Genomic DNA, 9,931 nt, shown 5'->3' on the forward strand with positions numbered 1-9,931 from the left:
CTGGCAGGACCTTTATACTGCTTCGGAGGCATGCCGTCTTTTTCGTGCAAACGTTGCAGGTCCTCCCGTGCCTCAGGTGTATCTTTTGTCTTCCCATACACGCCCAAGAAGCCTAGTAGGTTCACGCAAAGGTTCTTCGTCACGTGCATCACATCGATTGAAGAGCGGACCTCTAGGTCTTTCCAGTAGGGTAGGTCCCAAAATATAGATTTCTTCTTCCTCATGGGTGCGTGTCCCTCAGCGTCATTCGGAACAGCTAGTCCGCCGGGACCCTTTCCAAAGATTACGTGTAAATCATTGACCATAGCAAGTACGTGATCACCGGTACGCATGGCAGGCTTCTTCCGGTGATCTGCCTCGCCTTTGAAATGCTTGCCTTTTTTGACATTGATGGTTGGTCAAAATAAATCGACGATGGCCCAGGTACACATTCTTCCTGCATTTGTCCAGGTATATACTTTTAGTGTCATCTAAACAGTGCGTGCATGCGTGGTATCCTTTGTTTGTCTGTCCTAAAAGGTTACTGAGAGCGGGCCAATCGTTGATGGTCACGAACAGCAACGCCTTTAGGTTAAATTCCTCCTGTCTGTGCTCATCCCACGTACGTACACCATTTCCATTCCACAACTATAAAAGTTCTTCAAATAATGGCCTTAGGTACACATGAATGTCGTTGCCGGGTTGCTTAGGGCCTTGGATGAGAACTGGCATCATAATGAACTTCCGCTTCATGCACATCCAAGGAGGAAGGTTATACATACATAGAGTCACGGGCAAGGTGCTGTGATTTCTGCTCTGCTCCCCGAAAGGATTAATGCCATCCGCGCTTAAAGCAAACCATACATTCCTTGGGTCCTTGGCAAACTAATCCCAGTACTTTCTCTCGATTTTTCTCCACTGTGACCCGTCAGCGGGTGCTCTCAACTTCCCGTCTTTCTTCCGGTCCTCACTATGCCATCGCATCAACTTGGCATGCTCTTCGTTTCTAAACAGACGTTTCAACTGTGGTATTATAGGAGCATACCACATCACCTTCGCAGGAACCCTCTTCCTGGGGGGCTCGCCGTCAACATCACCAGGGTCATCTCGTCTGATCTTATACCGCAATGCATCGCATACCGGGCATGCGTTCATATCCTTGTATGCACCATGGTAGAGGATGCAGTCATTAGGGCATGCATGTATCTTCTCCACCTCCAATCCTAGAGGGCATACGACCTTCTTTGCTGCGTATGTACTGTCGGGCAATTCGTTATCCTTTGGAAGCTTCTTCTTCAATATTTCCAGTAGCTTCTCAAATCCTTTGTCAGCCACAACATTCTCTGCCTTCCACTGCAGCAATCCCAGTACAATACCAAGCTTTGTCTTGCCATCTTCACAATTGGGGTACAACCCTTTTTTGTGATCCTCTAACATGTGATCGAACTTCAGCTTCTCCTTTTGACTTTCGCATTGCGTCCTTGCATCGACAATGACCCGACGGAGATCATCATCATCGGGCGCATCGTCTAGTTCCTCTTGATCTTCAGCAGCTTCACCTGTTGCAGCATCATTGGGCACATCGTCTGGTTCCTCTTGATCTTCACCAGCCCCCCCCCCCCGTTGCAACATCACCGTATTCAGGGGGCACATAGTTGTCATCGTACTCTTCTTCTTCGCCGTCTTCCATCATAACCCCTATTTCTCTGTGCCTCGTCCAAACATTATAGTGTGGCATGAAACCCTTGTAAAGCAGGTGGGAGTGAAGGATTTTCCGTTTAGAGTAAGACCTCGTATTCCCACATTCAGTGCATGGACAACACATAAAACCATTCTGCTTGTTTGCCTCAGCCTCATCGAGAAACTCATGCACGCCCTTAATGTACCCGGAGGTGTGTCTGTCACCGTACATCCATTGCCGGTTCATCTGCGTGAATTATATATAATTAAGTGTCCAAATTAATAGAAGTTCATCATCACATTAAAACCAAAGTACATACATAGTTCTCATCTAACAACATATAGCTCTCTAGAGCATCTAATTAATTAAACCATACATTGAAACTATGCAAAACATTTCAATGCGAAAACAAATGTGATCATAATCGCAACCAAGGTAACAATTGATCCAACGGCATAATGATACCAAGCCTCGGTATGAATGGCATATTTTCTAATCTTTCTAATCTTCAAGCTCATTGCATCCATCTTGATCTTGTGATCATCGACGACATCCGCAACATGCAACTCCAATATCATCTTCTCCTCCTCAATTTTTTTATTTTTTCCTTCAACAAATTGTTTTCTTCCTCAACTAAATTTAACCTCTCGACAATAGGGTCGGTTGGAATTTCCAATTCACATACATCCTACATAAAGAAAATCTATGTCACGTTGGTCGGCATAATTTTCATAAACAATAAATGAACCAATAGTTATAAAGATAATATATATATACCACATCCGAATCATAGACAGGACGAGGGCCGACGGGGGCGGATACCAAAACCATCGCACTATATAAGATGCAATAATAAAAGGAAGAAAATAATACAAGTATCTATGTAAACATACAAGTAAGAATATTTTTCCTTTCAGAAAGAAGATAAGAACAAGAGGCTCACCACAGTGGTGCCGGCGATGAGCTCGACGCGGGTGATCGACGACGGTGAAGACGGGGACGGGGCGTGATGGACCGCTAAACCTAGACAAATATTGAGGAAAATGGAGCTTGGAGGTCGAGCTTGTAGAGGAGAAAGCTTAAGTAGTGTGGCTCGGGCATTCCATCGAACACCTTGTGTGCATAGGAGGTGAGCTAGAGCACCACCAAGCCCTCTCCCCCTCGGCCAGAAAAAAAATAGAGTAGTGTGCTCTGCTCTTACGCGAGGGGGTATATATAGGCACCTCATTGGTCCCGGTTGGTGGCATGAACTGGGACTAAAGGGGAGCCTTTGTTCCTGGTTCAAGCCACCAGCCGGGACCAATGGTGGTGGGCCAGGCGCGAGGCCCACTGGTCCAGGTTTGTCCCACCAACCGGGACCAAAAGGTCCAGATGAACCGGGACCAATGGCCAACGTGGCCCGGTCGGCCCCCTGGGCTCACGAACTGGGTCCAATGCCCCCATTGGTCCCGGTTCTGGACTGAACCGGGACTAATGGGCTGATCCGACCTGGACCGTTGCCCCCTTTTCTACTAATGTATCCTTAAAGTTCTAGATGAGCCGGGCCTTTAACTCAGCCCATGACCCAATGGAATTAGCTGGGAGCCCCTTTAACCAAGTACGGGCCATTCCTTCCAACATCAAAGGAAAGTATTTAGCACAAGTTGCTTCACTGACATCCAACAACTCCATGGCCATCTCATAACTGTCAACCCACGTTTCAGGACTTAAATCAGCGGTGTAATTGGGCACCTTACGAGGCCCTTCGAAATCCTTGGGCAGACGCTAGTTCAACAGATTCGGCACTAAACACGGCACCCCCAAGTTTCTAAAGGTCAGACCCGGATCCACCGAGGTGGTTGGACGAATCGGAGTTGGTTCATGAGCCGCATACTGAGCCGCCAGCTCGGCCTCTCGATGGGCTCTTCCTTGATCCACCATGTTCTGAGCATTAGCACCACCGCCCGCCGGGTCATTACCACGCGACGGGTTATGATTCCGTCCACTGCTTGAGACTGTCGGCTCATCTAAATGTCTGTTGTAGCTTCGGCTCGGGCGAGGTGTGGAATGAATCCTATCACGGCTGTAAGAGTAAGCCTGCTGCTGCACCAATGCTGTCTGAAGAAACTCTCTAGCCCTCCGTGTTTCAACTGCTGTTGGCGAGTCACCTTCCACAGGGATAGCCGCTAGTCGGGACGCCGCAACAACCATATTATCCAAAGGGTTGGAGTAATGACCCGGTGGCGTCGATATATGTTGTGGCGGGTTACTGTTCTGTCGAGGCAGATCCATTACACGTGGCTGAGCCGATGTTCCTGTCCCAGGCGCTCCGACCCAGTTTACTGCTATCGGGTTACTGGTTCCTGCCCCTGGCGTGTTAAAAAGATTCCTTGCTTCACAAGTCACTGGCAGACGACTCTGATACTAATGTCTACTACACAACCTTCTTCTTGTAGATGTTGTTGGGCCTCCAAGTGCAGAGGTTTGTAGGACAGTAGCAAATTTCCCTCAAGTGGATGACCTAAGGTTTATCAATCCGTAGGAGGCGTAGGATGAAGATGGTCTCTCTCAAGCAACCCTGCAACCAAATAACAAAGAGTCTCTTGTGTCCCCAACACACCCAATACAATGGTAAATTGTATAGGTGCACTAGTTCGGCGAAGAGATGGTGATACAAGTGCAATATAGATAGTAGATAATGGTTTTTGTAATCTGAAAATATAAAAAAGCAAGGTAACGAATGATAAAAGTGAGCAGAAACGGTATTGCAATGCGTTGAAACAAGGCCTAGGGTTCATACTTTCACTAGTATAAGTTCCCTCAACAATAATAACATAATTGGATCATATAACTATCCCTCAACATGCAACAAAGAGTCACTCCAAAGTCACTACTAGCAGAGAACAAACAAAGAGATTATGGTTGGGTACGAAACCACCTCAAAGTTATTCTTTCCAATCAATCCGTTGGGCTATTCCTATAAGTGTCACAAATAGCCCTAGAGTTCGTACTAGAATAACACCTTAAGACACAAATCAATCAAAACCCTAATGTCACCTCAAGTATCCGTGGGTATGATTATACGATATGCATCACACAATCTCAGATTCATCTATTCAACCAACAGATAGAACCTCAAAGAGTGCCCCAAAGTTTCTACCAGAGAATCACGACGAAAACGTGTGCCAACCCCTATGCATAGGTTCATGGGCGGAACCCGCAAGTTGATCACCAAAACATACATCAAGTGAATCACGTGATATCCCATTGTCACCACAGATACGCACGGCAAGACATACATCAAGTGTTCTCAAATCTTTAAAGACTCAATCCGATAAGATAACTTCAAAGGGAAAACTCAATCCATTACAAGAGAGTAGTGGGGGAGGAGAAACATAAGATCCAACTATAATAGCAAAGCTCGCGATACATCAAGATCATGCCAAATCAAGAACACGAGAGAGAGAGAGAGATCAAACACATAGCTACTGGTACATACCCTCAGCCCCGAGGGAGAACTACTCCCTCTTCATCATGGAGAGCACCGGGATGATGAAGATGGCCACCGGAGAGGGATTGCCCCCTCCGGAAGGGTGCCGGAACGGGTCTAGATTGGCTTTCGGTGGCTACAGTGCTTCTGGCGGCGAAACTCCTGATCTATTGTGCTCCCAGATGTTTTTAGGGTATATGGAGATATATAGGCGGAACAAGTACGTCAGGGGGGCCATGAGGGGCCCGCGAGGGTGGAGGGCGCGCCCCCTACCTCGTGGCCTCCTCAATGGTCCCCTGACGTGCACTCCAAGTCTTCTGGGCTTCTTTCCTTCCAAAAATGGGTTCCGTGAAGTTTCAGGTCAATTGGACTCTGTTTGGTTTTCCTTTTCTTTGAAACCCTAAAACACGGTAAAAACAGAAACTGGCACTGGGCTCTGCGTTAATAGGTAAGTCCCAAAAAATGATATAAAAGTGTATAATAAAGCCCATAAACATCCAAAACAGTAGATAATATAGCATGGAGCAATCAAAAATTATAAATACATTGGAGACGTATCAGCATCCCCACGCTTAATTCGTGCTCGTCCTCGAGTATGTAAATGATAAAAACAGAATTTTTGATGCGGAGTGCTACTTGGCATAATTTCAATGCAATTCTTCTTAATTGTGGTATGAATATTCAGATCTAAAAGATTCAAGACAAAAGTTTATTGACATAAAAATGATAATACTTCAAGCATACTAACTAAGCAATTATGTCTTCTCAAAATAACATGGCCAAAGAAAGTTCATCCCTACAAAATCATATGGTTTAGTCATATTTCATTTTCGTCACACAAGAATGCTCTCATCATGCACAACCCCGATGACAAGCCAAGCAATTTTTTCATACTTTAGTAATCTCAAACCTATAAACTTTCACACAATATATGAGCGCGAGCCATGGACATAGCACTATGGGTGGAATAGAATATAATGAGGGGGTTATGTGGAGAAGACAAAAAGGAGAAAGTCTCACATCAAAGAGGCTAATCAATGGGCTATGGAGATGCCCATCGAATGATGTCAATGCAAGGAGTAGGTATTGCCATGCAACGGATGCACTAGAGCTATAAATGTATGAAAGCTCAACAAAACAAACTAAGTGGGTGTGCATCCAACTTGCTTGCTCACGGAGACCTAGGGCACTTGAGGAGGCCCATTGTTGGAATATACAAGCCAAGTTCTATAATGAAAAATTCCCACTAGTATATGAAAGTGACAAAACAAGAGACTCTCTATCATGAGGATTATGGTGCTACTTTGAAGCACAAGTGTGGCAAAGGATAGTAGCATTGTCCCTTCTCTCTTTTTCTTTCATTTTAATTTTTTTTCATTTTTTTGGGCCTTCTCTTTTTTATGGACTTTTTCTTTTCTTTTTTTTGGGCCTTCTCTTTTTTATGCCCTTTCTCTTTTTTTATTCCTCACTTGGGACAATGCTCTAGAAAATGATGATCATCACACTTCTATTTATTTACAACTCAATGATTACAACTCGATACTAGAACAAGATATGACTCTATATGAATGCCTCCGGCGGTGTACCGGGATTGCGATGAGTCAAGTGTGACATGTATGAAAAATTATGAACGGTGGCTTTGCCACAAATACGATGTCAACTACATGATCATGCAAAGCAATATGACAATGATGAATGTGTCATGATAAACTGAATGGTGGAAAGTTGCATGGCAATATATCTCGGAATGGCTTTGGAAATGACATAATAGGTAGGTATGGTGGCTGTTTTGAGGAAGATATAAGGAGGTTTATGTGTGACAGAGTGTATCGTATCACGGGGTTTGGATGCACCGGCGAAGTTTGCACCAACTCTCAATGTGAGAAAGGGTAATGCACGGTACCGAAGAGGCTAGCAAGGATGGAAGGGTGAGAGTGCGTATAATCCATGGACTCAACATTAGTCATAAAGAACTCACATACTTATTGCAAAAATCTACAATTCATGAAAAACCTCGATACTATGCGCATGCTCCTAGGGGGATAGATTTGTAGGAAAAGACCATCCCTCGTCCCCGACCGCCACTCATAAGGAAGACAATCAAATAACACCTCATGTTTCAAATTTGTTGCATAACGCTTACCATACGTGCATGCTACGGGACTTGCAAACTTCAACACAAGCATTTCTCAAATTCACAACTAATCAACTAGCACGACTTTGGTATTATTACCTCCATGTCTCAAAACAATCATCAAGCATCAAACTTCTCTTAGTATTCAAAACACTCATAAGAAAATTTTACTAATCTCGAATACCTAGCATATTAGGATTTTAAGAAAATTACCATGCTATTTAAGACTCTAAAAAATAATCTAAGTGAATTATGAGAGTTCATCTATTTCTTCAAAATAAAACTACCACCGTGCTCTAAAAGATATAAGTGAAGCACTAGAGCAAACAACAAACTACTCCGAAAGATATAAGTGAAGATCAATGAGTAGTCGAATAATTATGCAACTATGTGAAGACACTCTAACATTTAATAATTTCAGATCTTGATATTTTATTCAAACAGCAAGCAAAACTAAATAAAATAAAATGACTCTCCAAGCAAAACACATATAATGTGGTGAATAAAAATATAGCTCCAAGTAAAGTTACCGATGAACGAAGACGAAAGAGGGGATGCCTTCCGGGGCATCCCCAAGCTTAGGCTCTTGGATATCCTTGAATATTACCTTGGGGTGCCTTGGGAATCCCCAAGCTTAGGCTCTTGCCACTCCTTATCCCATAGTCCATCGAATCCTTACCCAAAACTTGAAAACTTCACAACACAAAACTTAACAGAAAACTCGTAAGCTCCGTTAGTATAAGAAAATAAATCACCACTTCAAAGTACTGTAATGAACACATTCTTTATTTATATTGGTGTTAAAGCTACTGTATTCCAACTTCTCTATGGTTCATACCCTCCGATACTACTCATAGATTCATCAAAATAAGCAAACAACACATAGAAAACAGAATCTTTCAAAAACAGAACAGTCTGTAGTAATCTGGATCAAACGTATACTTCTTGAACTCATAAAATTCTCAAATAAATTTCTGGACCTGAGAAATTTATCTATTAATCATCTGCAAAAAAGAATTATCTAAATAGCACTCTCCAAATAAAAATGGCAGCAATTCTCGTGAGCGCTAAAGTTTCTGTTTTTTACAGCATGATCAACACGACTTTCCCCAAGTCTTCCCAAAGGTTCTACTTGGCACAAACACTAATTAAAAGCATAAAACCACATCTAAACAGAGGCTAGATGAATTATTTATTACTAAACAGTAACAAAAATCAAGCAACTATAATAAAGTTGGGTTGCCTCCCAACAAGCGCTATCGTTTAACGCCCCTAGGTAGGCATGATGATTTCAATGATGCTCACATAAATGATAAGAATTGGAACATAAAGAGAGCATCATGAAGAATATTACTAGCACATTTAAGCCTAACCCACTTCCTATGCATAGGGATTTTGTGAGAATAAAACTTATGGGAACAAGAATCAACTTGCATAGGAAAGGAAAACATGCATAACTTCAAAACTTTAAGCACATAGAGAGGAAACTTGATATTATTGCAATTCCTACAAGCATATATTCCTCCCTCATAATAATTTTCAGTAGCATCATGAATGAATTCAACAATATAACCAGCACCTAAAGCATTCTTTTCATGATATACAAGCATAGAAAATTTACTACTCTCCACATAAGCAAGGTTCTTCTCATTAATACTAGTGGGAGCAAACTCAACAAAATAACTATCATGTGATTCAAAATTAAGATCGAGATGACAAGTTTAATGGTTATCATTATTCTTTAAAGCATACGTGTCATCACAATAATCATCATAGATAGGAGGCATGCTTTCATCATAATAAATTTGCTCATCAAAACTTGGGGGACAAAAAATATCATCTTCATCAAACATAGCTTCCCCAAGCTTGTGGCTTTGCATATCACTAGCATCATGGATATTCAAGGAATTCGAACTAACAACATTGCAATCATGCCTATCATTCAAATATTTCGTGCCAAACATTTTATAGATTTCTGCTTCTAGCACTTGAGCACAATTATCCTTTCCATCATACTCACGAAAGATATTAAAAAGGTGAAGCGTATGAGACAAACTCAATTCCATTTTTTTTATAGTTTTATTTTATAAACTAAACTAGTGATAAAACAAGAAACTAAAAGACTTGATTGCAAGATCTAAAGAAATACCTTCAAGCACTCACCTCCCCGGCAACGACGCCAGAAAAGAGCTTGATGTCTACTACACAACCTTCTTCTTGTAGACGTTGTTGGGCCTCCAAGTGCAGAGGTTTGTAGGACAATAGCAAATTTCCCTCAAGTGGATGACCTAAGGTTTATCAATCCGTAGGAGGCATAGGATGAAGATGGTCTCTCTGAAGCAACCCTGCAACCAAATAACAAAGAGTCTCTTGTGTCCCCAACACGCCCAATACAATGGTAAATTGTATAGGTGCACTAGTTCGGCGAAGAGATGGTGATACAAGTGCAATATAGATAGTAGATAATGGTTTTTGTAATATGAAAATATAAAAACAGCAAGGTAACGAATGATAAAAGTGAGCACAAACGGTATTGCAATGCGTTGAAACAAGGCCTAGGGTTCATACTTTCACTAGTGTAAGTTCCCTCAACAATAATAACATAATTGGATCATATAACTATCCCTCAACATGCAACAAAGAGTCACTCCAAAGTCACTAATAGCAG

The sequence above is a fragment of the Triticum urartu genome, chromosome 7 (assembly GCF_003073215.2).
Source record: "Triticum urartu cultivar G1812 chromosome 7, Tu2.1, whole genome shotgun sequence".
Lineage (NCBI taxonomy): Eukaryota > Viridiplantae > Streptophyta > Magnoliopsida > Poales > Poaceae > Triticum > Triticum urartu.